This window comes from Microtus pennsylvanicus, chromosome 10 (assembly GCF_037038515.1).
Source record: "Microtus pennsylvanicus isolate mMicPen1 chromosome 10, mMicPen1.hap1, whole genome shotgun sequence".
Lineage (NCBI taxonomy): Eukaryota > Metazoa > Chordata > Mammalia > Rodentia > Cricetidae > Microtus > Microtus pennsylvanicus.
Genome location: NC_134588.1, coordinates 43,893,130 through 43,905,975, shown reverse-complemented (window position 1 = coordinate 43,905,975; position 12,846 = coordinate 43,893,130). Strand labels below are relative to the sequence as shown.

Sequence of the window (12,846 nt, the reverse complement as noted above, 5' to 3'; positions counted from 1 at the left end):
GCTTCATTTAACATCGTAGCATTATATATATTCAAGTTATTTGTTATATAACTAATAACCATAATTTTATCTTTAAAAGTAATAAAATAAAATGTCTGCTACCCACATAAAAATTTTAAACAATCTACAGAGCTAGTTCAGGACAGGCTCCAAAGCCACAGAGAAACCCTGTCTCGAAAAAAACCAAAAAAAAAAAAAAGAAAGAAAGAAAGAAAGAAAGAAAGAAAGAAAGAAAGAAAGAAAGAAAAAAATTTTAAACAAATGAACAGATGGTTTTCTTTCAAGTAAGGAAGTATTATATTTCTTTAAATCATTCTCTCTCTTTATAAGGTGCCATGTAAGAGTTACAGTTTCTATCCAAACAGTTATCTTTGGATGAAGAATGCTAGGGATGTTCAGATGTTTAAAAGTAACTAAACTAGAAACTAAAATATCTCTAAAAATAGGTAGCATTACTGAAATAAGAACTGGACCTGCTAGTGGCAGATGTCCATTTTAAGAGGCCATATAAATTGTCCCTGCATGTTTTGATGTTTTCAAGTTCTCTAGTGTATGGTGTGGATGTCAGACAAGATCAGGTGTTCTGAGGGTGGTGTGGTCTGCTGTACAGAGGCTTTCCAGTTTCATACAATCCCATTTACTTGTTGATTCTTGTTACTCTTTTCTGCACTGTTGGGGTCTTTTCCAAAAAGTTCATGTCTATGACTATATATTGAAATATTTTCTCCTAGAATTTTCAAATCTTTTTTACATTATAGTCATGAATCTATTTTGAATTTTTTTGTGAAGTGTAGGAAATATAGTTTAATTCTTTTACAAGTGGACATCCAGTTTCCCAAGCATATTTGTTGGCTGCCTTTTTCACAGTGTATGCTTTTCACACCCTTGTCAATGATTCCATAATGGCTATAGCTATGAGGGTTCTTTTCTGGCTTCTCATTCTACTCCACTGTGTGCAAGGATGGTGGTGTTTTGTTAATCTGGCTCTATAGTGTAGTTTGAGGTAAATTATTTTGATGCTTCCAGTGTTGCTCTGAGTACATGATGCTATTTGTGGTCTTTTGTGTTTCTGTATTTATTTTAAGATTGCTTTTGCTAGTGTTGCGAAGAATGTTATTGAAATTTGACTGAAATTACATGGAATCTATAGATTACTTCCAGAAATACAATCATTTTCAGAGTATCTATTCTGCTGATCCAGAAGAATGGTGTATCTTTCCATGTTTTGGGATCTTCCTTAACAATATGCTTTAGTTACAATACCAAAATATAATAAAAATAAAATAAATGGAAACGCAAAAGGAGAAAAAAACATGAAAAGGTGGGGGGTGAAGTATTGTTTGAGTGGTTTCTTTGGGGGATCTTTGAAAATTGGCGACTGCAGACAGGTGTAGAGGTCTGGTCCGTTGAACTTCTGAATACTTGTTTCCTATAATTTAATATGGTGCTGAACCTGTATCAGCAGAACTGTCTTCCCTTTAGTACCATGTCTTCTTTGCTTACCAGGGGTCCCTGCTAGCCACTTTCAGCTTTGCTCTTTCTGAGATCATATGTTTTCCCACTGTCTAAGCTTCTCCAGTTTCTATCTCTTGAGGTGACCGATATATATGGAGTGAGTCTTATTAGAGCACTAATGAGTAGAAAAAGCAACCCCACTACTGAGTCGGGACATGGGGACCGGTCTTTCTGCTCTCAAAACCTATAGCATTACTCACCCTGCTGGAGAAATGAGGCTGTGGGCAACAAGCAGTCTCCTGGGGCCTCAGAGGTTTCTGACTCGCTGTGAGTGAAGGTGAGAAGTAGCTTCAGAGGTCAGTCTGTCTGTGGCCATCTGTCCTAGAGCTCTCCTACCCTGGTTAGCCTTAGTTATTCAGGTCTGCACTAAGATAAGACAAATGTCCCCTGTATATACTTCCCTGCATGTGCCAAATTTCATGCTGCCTGCATTTTAATCTTGTCAGTGGCCAGCCTTCACCCTCTCTGTAACTGGTTCCTAGGTCTGTTTCTCACCTTGGGTTTATAGCCATTGAATTAAAGCAACTTGATTTATGACTGTTCCCTGTTTCCATGCCCCCAAAATAGCTTGGTTTAAAACAAAAATGGACCGTTGCCCCTTAAGCTCTCTAGTCTCAATTGATCCATCTCCCTGAAGAAACCACCATTTCCACAAGACCTACCACTGACTTTTGAGGCTCGTGAGTTGTAGATTTGCATTATGCATAGGAATTTGCTGTGTGAGCTTTCCTGGGAAAGCCTGAACAAATGCTTCTTCATCTTAGATGCAGCACTGCTGAGGGAGGTTCTGCTCTCCTTATGGACCACATGGGCACCACATGGCTAGACCGGTTTTCAACCTGACTTCTTGATACTTTGCTCCTCTGTTTCCCTGGACTTTCTGGCTGTCTTGTTGTATTTGTGGATTTCAAATCTGGGTATTTCTTTCTCTTTGTGAGGCAGAATTCTTTTTTTTTTTTGACATTTCGTCACTGGGTTACATGGAAGCATCTTCTAAGTTGGCTGTCTTACAAAGAAGTCTACTAGTCTCTATCTCGGTGTGAATGTGCATGTATGAGTCACACATGTGTGTGAGGGTATGTGTGCATGCATTTGTGTATGCATATGTAGGTCAGGCAACCTTTGGTTTTATTCCTTATGGACCTCCTACCATTTATTTGTTGTTATTTATTTGAATCAGGGTCACTCATTGGCCTGGAATTCACTATATGTGGTAGGTTGGATCCTCAGTGAGCCCCAGGTACCCTCTTTTCTCCATCCGCTGGCATTATAGCCCAATTCACCAGGCCTGACTTTTTAACAAGGACTCTAGAGACCAAGCTCAGCTTTCCAGACTGGTGAAACACACACTGTATTGACTGAGCTATTTCCCAGACCTCTACTAATATTTTTTAAATACAGCTTATTATAATTATAATATTGATGAACTTTGTTGCAATTTATTCAGATGTGTTTTTAATCTTATTTTTTTGCACACACTTGTACTCATAAGGGCGGTCATTGAAAGAAAAGTCTGCATAGACTAAGTGTTCAGTTCACTGATAATGAGTGTGTTAATAATTCAGTTTAATAATTTCTTTTGTTGTTGTTGTGGAGAGCCATCATATGAAGACCCAAAACTGCTCCAGAATTTCTCTCTGAGTAGGATTATTGGCACCTGAGTGTCTACAGGCTCACTGAAAGTCTTAAAGTAATGAGCAAATTACTCTTGATAATTTTTTGCCATTAAGTTGAAAGAGGTGATTGCTGCCTGCATAGAATATTTAACTTTAAGTCCTAGATGTAGGAGACTGACTCTATCAGAATAGGGTTTGGTTATTTGGCTGTGGTATTAGAAACAGTGTTATAATGTACCTGAAGTAAAGCCTTTGGACAGCTTTCTAGAAAGCTTATGTCAGAGAGCTGTCTTTTTAAGACTTACAGTATTATTAAAGACAGAAAACTTCAGTGAGGTTATGAAAGGCGCTCTATATCTGACTATTGTTTTCTCTGTGGTTCTTGAGGTATCCTCTACAATTGGAAGGTCTCTCTATTGTTAGCGAATCTGGAAATGCCTCTAGGGAGAAGCTGCTTTTGTAAAAGGTTCAGTGAATTTCTACACAGTGATGACCCAGAAGATAATCTGAATCCATTCACTCAGCACTTGGGTTACGAGAGCTCCAGAGTTGTCCCAACACATTGATGGTTTCAGATAAAGTAAATGTTAACAGGCTTCTGGAACTTAATATTAGTTCTGTATTTGAAATCCCTAGAAGTAGGATTGCAAAATAAAACCAAAACACTTGTGGAGAACAAAATTAAGAAAATAATATCATTTACAAGAGCTACAAAAATATTTAGAAATATATTTAATCAAAAATTGAAAGGTATTTGGAATGAAAACGACAAAACATTGATAAAAGAAGTTATGGAACACACCAAGAAAAAAAGAAAAAAAAGGAAAGATACTTCATGTTCATGAATTACTGAAATTAGTACTATGTACATGACAATGTTATTCAATGGAATTCTCATCAAAGTACCAGTTACTTCCTTCATATAAATAGAATAAGAAATCTTAATTTCACATGTAACCACATAAGGTCCAGAATAGCCAACAATTTTCATCTGAAAAACAAAAATCCAAACAAAGGCTGGAATTAATACAGTATTTGAATGCAAAACATACTATAGAGCTTTAGTTACTAAAATAGTGAGCTCTGGCATAAAAATAGATGCAAATACTAATGGAGTAAGAACCAAGAAATGTAACCATTTTCAATCTGCCAGCAGGTTTTTAACAACCGGAACACCCAATTGAAAGAAACAGTCTCTTCAGTAATTGGTTCTGGCAACATTGTGCAGGTGCAAAATGAGAATAGTTTCCTTCATTTCAACGTGGACACAAACCAACTCAAAATCATCCAAAGATCTAAAATTTAAAACTATGTATGAATTATTGCAAAAAGAGAACTATTTCAAGACATTGGAATAGGCCATTTGTAGACAGGACCACAAAGACAGAGATAGCAAAGGTAAAAATGGACAAAGGTGATGACCTAAGCTAAGAAACTTGTAAAATAAAGGAAGTTCAGAGATAGCCTACACAATATTCTTTTGTTTGTTTGTTTTTTTTTTTCAAGGCAGAGTTTTTCTGTAACCTTGGAGCCTGTCCTGGAACTAGCTCTTGTAGACCAGACTGGTCTCAAACTCACAGAGATCTGCCTGCCTCTGCCTCTGCCTCTGCCTCCCAAGTGCTGGCTACAGAATATTCTTAAACAACTCATATGACAAGGGACTGCTGTCTAGAATATATAAGACACTCAAAAATATTGAGACCAAAACTGAATAGCAAGCAAAACACCCTATCAAACCAAAATCAGAAACAACTACTACACTTCTAAAACAGTCAATGAAAGATGTTCAAAAGTAAATAAGTATTTCTCAGAAGAATGAACTCAAACGCTCTCCAAGGGTATAAAGAAATACTCAGCTTCATTAATCATCAGGAGATGCAAATCAAAACTACAGTGACACATCTCATTGCAGTTAAAACAGCTATCATCAAATAGATAAAAATTCACTAATTTCGTGAGGAAAAGTGTTGTTTTAATTTCAGCACAATGGCTGAATCAGCTTTAATCTAATGCTGTTTCAGATTAGCAGTTGCGACTCTTCCATTACCAGCCTGCTTCTCTAGCAGCGGCCTTGCCCCCCAGGCCACAACCTGGAGGGAATTCTGTCCCCACAGTTTCCGACCCTATCGCTGCCACTAGAGGTAGCTTTAACTAAAACTCTATTGTTCTATTTATAAATAAGACCCTAGATTCGAAGGTTGGGGTGAAAACCTGCAAGCTCAAAGAGGCTGAATTGCAACTAGGTAACCCCCCTCTCCTTGCTGGTATCTCTGAAAGACCTGTGTTTCTGCTCCAGCAAACCAGGAAAAAACCTGTGCCACTCTAAATCCCTCCCTACTACTTCCTGTGTCTATCTCTTTCAGATGTCCTCTGAAGCTCTGTGGTTGTAGTCTGTCAACTAGTTGCTAATTCAGCTTTCTGACCCATGGACAATTTTATTTAATCAAAGCAAATTCAAGCTCGAGGTTCACAGTGTGATCGAATATCAAAAGAGCTCTCTCATGGACCATTGGTAGGGATGTAAACTAGTATGGCCATTATGAAAAACAATATTGGGAATCTTCCAAAAATTGAAAGTAGAATTCTGTAAGACCCAATAATTTCATTAGTGAATATAAATTCCATGGAAATAAAATCATTATTCCATAAAGATACTTCCATGTTTACTGCACAATTATTCACAATATCTAAAGTATGGAATCAACCCACAGGTGATGAATGGATAAAGAGCTTGTGCCATATAGACACACAATGGACCATTATTCAATCAAACAGATTATTTGATAGACTATGTTAACTGAAGTGAGACAGACACAGGAATACTCCCACTCATATATGGAGCCACGTCAGTCTCATGGATTAACTGAATTTAACAGTGCTCATTAGAAACTGGGAAAAGGAACATGTGTGTGAGCATGGAGGGATGAAATGAAGTTTAATAAAGGCTACCAAAGCACAGTAATCCTGGAAGAATTACTTCTAGCTTTTCTTAAGTATAGTATCTGTCCATTAAGATAACTTACGGTGGATTTCAAAATGATTATAAGAGTATGGAACTCCAATTATATAAAATGATTAATGTTTGAAGAGACTGAAATTCTTCTTCTTATCCTGATTTGGTTATTCTATATGGTATATAAGCATTAAATTACCATAATGTACCTAAAATAGATAAATAAATATCATGTTTCAATTAAAAGCAGATGACCTGACTAATTGTCATGGCATATACCCATATACTCAGGAAGCAGAGGTAAGTGGATCTCTGTGAGTTTGAGGCCATTCTGATTTACACAGTAAGTTCTTTTTTTTTTTCACAGTAAGTTTTGAGACAGCCGAGGCTATATACAGAGAGAGAGACTCTGTTTCAACAAACAAACAAGCAAAAAAAGAAGATGAAAGGATGCAACAATATAGCGGAAAATCTGACCTAGAATCACTAATACTACATAAAAATAAAATTAGGGATATAGTGGATAAAACTGAAAAAAAATTAGAACACTGAGATAAATACTTAATATTTTAATAGCAAGACTTTAAAATGGAAGTCCCAACTAAGATTTATATCTATTGAAGAGACACCGTCAACTAAAACCAAAGAAATTATTATAAGAGTCCGGGGGGCAGGATGGTTTGGGACTGTTCATGTAGTGAGAGCTTCATTGAGATACATCTTGACTAAAATCTGTTGCTGGTGAGAATCAAAACCTACACACACAGGCAAACTATGTCAATACATTGTAACCAGATGGCTCAAAAACATACTGACACCAGACCTATCAAATACATTACAGGCTAGAAGATAATTGTAGCAAGTATCTTTGATGCAGTGTCTCTAAGGGTCAGAATACTTGCCCTAAGTTTAGGAGGAATTGCTTTTTATCTTGATGGGAAGTAGAAAGCAAATGAGTTAAACAGTGCATTCCAGGTCCCCTAGCAGGCCACAGAGTCAGATTCATATGTCCCAGTGGGGACATTGATTCTTGCTTTTACTCTTGGCCACGTCATGGGATACAGAATTCAGTGATATCAGAAACCAATGTCCCAGTGACCCTTCATCATCAATCTGAATGTTGGCTGGCTGAATTTCTTTGTCTTTCTTGCTTTCTACTTGTTGTGAAATCTCCTTCTGATCTTTAAAAACAAAACATGTACTTGTAACGAATTTCTTTAAAGTTAGTCCATGATGTTTTCTGCTGTCAGAAACTAAGAATTGCAACTGGCCCAATAATGGGAAAGGTACGTGTGCTTTGGGAAGGAAAGATTTAATCCAAGAATTTATGATCTGCTTAATTTGTCTGTCTTATAAAAGAGCACTCTGAAATGTTCAAGAATTGAGGGGAAAAAAAACAATCCTATTGTCTTCTCAAAATAATTTACTGAGGTGGAGCCGGGCGGTGGTGGAACACTCCTTAAATCCCAGCACTCAGGAGGCAGAGGCAGGAGGATCTCTGTGAGTTCGAGACCAGCCTGGTCTACAAGAGCTAGTTCCAGGACAGGCCCCAAAGCTACAAAGAAACCCTGTCTCAAAAAACCAAAGTAATATAATAATTTACTGAAAATGAGAGTTGAGTGTCCCAAATCTCTCTTTAAAGAAGCATAAGTCAAAATTGGGCATGTTGAGGTATAACAGACTACTAACTTTCTACTTACTACTACTTACACACTTATCACTACTGAGTGTTGGCTCAGCAACACTTAGCAGGCTCGTTACTGATGCTTCATGATGGAGTATCTGTGGTGGTGATGCTGCTGCTGCTGAATGACTTCCATGTTTTCCTATGCTTTGATTTTGTTTCTCTAGTCATTTGAATTTGTCATACTTAAAACAAAATATTATAGCCAAGTTTTCTCTTCTGCCCTGTATTCTGTGAACTTTTGAGTCACACCTTTCAAATAATTAGTTAGTAAATGTTCTATCACTTCGCTCATGAGAGCCCTGCATTACTTATGATTTGCTGCATCTTTTGATTATTTGTTTGTTTGTTTTTTACAATTATAAAACTTCCCTCCTCAGTCTCTAGAGTACTTGGCTTACAGTATACCACCATGCCCAGTTTCACTGCTGCCTTTATATGTTGGAGTAACAGGCATTCTTATTCCTTGACTTTCATCTTCATGAAAGCATAGCTATTACTCTGAGGGAATGTTATAAGATAATCCCTCTTTGAATTGGGGAGAACTTATTTCAGTTAATAAAAGTCTACAATTAGAAAAGCATGATTTTGGTAAATCTGGCTGATATGAATTTTAGTTCCTCAGAATTAGTAGTTGTCTTAGCTGTCTATAGCTGTGATGAAACACCATGACCAAGGCAACTTAGAAAATGAAGCCTTTAATTAGGCTTATCGTTTCAGAGGGTCAAATTCATGATCAAGGAACAAACTGAGAGTGCTCATCTTTTTTAAAAAAAATATTATTAATATATTTCGATCATATCCTTTCCTCTTCCCAACTCCTCCCAGATCCTACCCTTCTCTCTATCCACCCAGATTTATGTTCTTTTTTTCTCTTAACCACCTACTTGAAACAAGGAAAAACAAAAATAAAACACACACACACACACACACACACACACACACACTCACACACCAAATCTAAAGTCACACAAATAAACACTGATTCCATTTTGTGCTGATCAGCTATGTTTAAGGTCTGAGATCTGCACTGGAGTGCTGTCAATATATCCAGCGATACTCCATTGGAGAAAACCTGGTTCCCTTTCCCAGAGGTCTCAATTGAAGAGAGCTTCTTGGCTGGACGTGGAGCTTTGTGTCCGTGCTCTCCTCTCAGTGCTGGGATTTTGTTTGGTTAAATCTGTGCAGGTCTGTGAGTGCTATCACATTGGCAGCTCACATTTTGAGCAGAGGCAGGAGGCAGAGAGAGAGAGAGAGAGAGAGAGAGAGAGAGGGAGGGAGGGAGGGAGGGAGGGAGGGAGGGAGGGAGGGAGAGAGAGAGAGAGAGAGAGAGAGGGAGGGAGGAGAGTGTGTCTATATGCATTGAGGGTAGGGTATGCTTTTGAAACCTCAAAGACTTCCCCATGACACACCTCCTCCTCTAAGGCCACATCTCCTAATCTTTACCAACCAGTTCCATGAACTAGGGACCAAGTACTCAAATATATGCCTCTATGGGAGCCATTGTCCTTGAAGTCACCACAGTGACCACCTAGAAATGTGTTCATAAGTCTGCAGACTTTTCTTCCGTGAAACCTTTTTGCTTGTTTGTTTTTCAAGACAGGGTCTCTCTGTGTTGCTTTGGAGCCTGTCCTGGAACTAGCTCTTGTAGACCAGACTGGCCTCGATCTGACAGAGGTCCTCCTACCTCTGCCTCCCGAGTTCTGGGATTAAAGGCATGTGCCACTACTGCCCAGCTTTTTTTTTTCCTGTGAAACCTTTTTAAAAATATTAGGGGATTCATTTCAAAAAGTCATTTACATGAAGGTTCTTGAGCTGAGTTTATTGCTGCACTTAGTGTTCAGATAAGATTAGGTGTATGGAGAAGCATTTGAGAGTTTCTCTTGTATCTACAAAACATCATAAAGTATTCTATGTATTTTAAAATATCTATAATGAAGAATTGTTCATAAGAGTACCATGAAGCAATTAAACAAACAAAAATTCATAGTTGAAAATTTAAAAATAGAGAATTTTGCAGTACTGAATTATAAGCTAAGCTGCCTTAAATCCTTTTTGAGCTAAAAGTAAAGTCTACAAAACAGAGCAAATACAGCATTTCAGTAGATAACTAAATTGGCTTTCTTGTAATAAAAGTTTAACATTCAATTTATCTGCTAAATGTAGTCTACTGTCTCCATAGATCATGTTTCTGTTTCAACACATTCCAGCTCCATGCATTCAAATGGCAATAGCTAGCATATGCTTCATATTCTAGGGCCTTTTATCTAAGGCGTCTATGCTCCGCGAAGATGTTAGGGGACTCTCATTCTAGATGGAAGGAATTATCTCTCTCTCTAAAACTTGAAAGACAGAAATATTAAAGGGTCTTTAAATAGAACTTACAAGGAAAAGCTGAAGAAGTAGGTTTATTTAGAATGTAAGGCAAAGGGGATTTGGATGGTTTAGTAGATGTTCAAGTGTATAAAAAGTGTTTTAGAGACGCTGTAAACAATGCACATTTGAATTGTCAGCAAAGAGGGTCCATGTGAAAATGACACCAGCCCAGAGAGAGAGCTAGCAGGAAGGGTACCCAGATGTTGGAGAGGGTAAGTGCTGGAAGAATGTGCTAGCTGGGAGAAAGGCTCTTCCTTCTCAGTACAGTCGCGCCTGCTGTGAAGAGACAGAGCAGATGAGGAGTCAGCAAGCGTGTCCACTCACTGAATGATAGAATGGCTAATTCACACTGGGAACGTGCTTGGGAAGCCGTGCCACCTAGTCCTCCTAGAATATTTGTCAGGACCGGTTCCCACTCACCACACTTCAGACACTGGGTATCCCCCAATCAAGCCTCCAGCTCTTTGGACGTCAATATGGTCAGTTTTGATGCTGCTTCAGGTTAGCCTTGGATGTGCAGGCCGAGGACTCTTTCCCAGAGAATTCATGTGTTTCAGATGTGAATCAACCATCAAAGCTTCCTGACCAACCAAATATGTGTCAGAAGGTTTTCATGGCCACTGGGGACTCAATATTTTGCTAACATGGCCCACTGATGTGGGATTCCCCTCTGTATCCTATGAATATCATTGGTTAATAAAGGAACTGTTTTGGACCTATAGCAGAACAATAGGGGAACAGAGCTAGGCTGGGAAAACTAAATGGAATGCTGGGAGAAAAGAGGAGGATTTAAAGGGAAGCCTTGGAGCCACCACTGGAGACAGACGTGCTGAAACTTTGCTGGTAGGCCATGACCTCATGGTGATGCAGAAATTAATGGAGATGGGTTAAATTAAGATGTAAGAGTTAGAAAATAAGAAGCTAGAGCTAATGGCCAAGTAGTGTTTTAATTAATACAGTTTCTGTGTAATTATTTCAGGGCTTAGCAGCCAGGAACTAACTAGTGGCCTCCCTCAAACAGCCCAAAAGCCAGTAAGGCACTTTCAAAATTAGTGATTAAGTAATACTAATAAATACTCTTCAGTAAATTTAAAATCACTTATTAAGTGATTCTGATAAATGCTGATAAAGAAAAAACGGTCTGTGCTTGGTATTTTATTAATAAAGGATCTTTGCGCAATGAGATGAACAGGTTTGAAAAGATCCTGAGCATGGCCTCTGGATTCCTGTGCACCCACTTGTCAGCAAGTAAGTCGTTTCCCTGAGTTCTGTCAGCTTCTCTAGCAAATTAACCCAACTCAAGAAGGGGCTAATGTTAACCTTAGATTTCTATCTGGTTTCTCTGAAGTAGATATTAATTTAGCATTAATCTAGTTGATAGTATATATAGATATAACACCAAACTAATTGGTCTTAATAATAAAAACCTGGAGTCAGATATTTGGGGTGAAAGCTGAAAGATCAGAGAAGCAGAGCAGCCAGCCACTAGTTCTTACCTCTATGAAATTCTCAGAACCAAAGGGGCAAGATCCTCTCTCTATGAATCCTCAGACTGAATGCCTTCTCTACAACACCTCAGACTGAATTCTGAGCTCCTATCTCCTCCCACCTTATATTCCTCTCTTGTCCAGCCATATCACTTCCTATTTTCACCTCTTTCAGACTGATCTCCTGTAGCCCAGGGTGGCCTTGAACTCACAGAGATCCATCTCCTGTCTCCCAAATGCTGGGATTAAAGGTGTGTGCCACCACTGGCTGTCCTCTATGGCTGACTAGTGTGGCTGATCCACACTCTGATCTTCAGGCAAGCTTTATTTGTTAAAGCCCACACAAATATCACCACATATGATGACAAATTTGTTATCGAAAATGGGCAGTGTTGAGGGCCGGGCCTTTAACCTAAATGGGGGCTGAATTTTCTCCTTATATATGTGTATGTATGGTGATGTCTTTCATACATGATGTCAGAGTGTTATGATGTTTGAGTGTGAGTAGGGGAGGGGGTGGTTTTTCCTCTTATACATACACCTCAGGGACAGTCTAGTGGGAGAAATGCCTAAAGCCAAGTATGGAGGGGGAGGGAGTCTGGAGTTTCCAGGGTGGTAATGTGCTCCGTGCACATGCATGGGAAGACTACACGAGAAGGGGAATGTTTAATCAGGGGAGCACTTGTAAGTATAAAAGATATATATATGTCACGTGTACTAAAAATTATTTAATCCCAATCTTCCCCAGTATTGACTAATGTCTTTGCTGTCTGATTGAAAATCAGATTAGGTCTTGTAATTTGTGACAGGAAAAACTTGATCTTTGGGTGGGGGTAGATATTTGATTATTATGAATAAGGACTGTATTAGAGTTAACACCACAGAGTAAAATCTTCTTTGCTTCAGTGATATGTTAAGAGCATCTGCCCAGTGAGAGCCAAGCTGCCAGAGCATCATGAAGGGCTTTGCATTCATGCTGAGTCGCAAGGTCCTATCTCAGACTTACTTTGTAGTAGATGTACTATCACTCACATAGAGCAGTGTGGACACACGTGAAAGGCCTGTTGTTAAAACCCTTGTTAGAACGAGGTAGTGAGGGTATTTTGTTTGGTTATCTGTTTATACATTTAGTTATTCAAGAGTTAACTATTTGGCAGTGCACCCCTTTCTGTAAATGTATCTGAGAAGAAGACAGCATATTCTATTCCTCCGAAA

General features: G+C 38.6%; 1 protein-coding gene across 1 annotated transcript in view; it reads left to right on the top strand.

Annotated features, from left to right (window-relative positions):
* Positions 1-12,846, top strand: part of Hmcn1 (hemicentin 1) — a 452,651-nt gene that overhangs the window by 199,715 nt on the left and 240,090 nt on the right. The window lies entirely within an intron of this gene.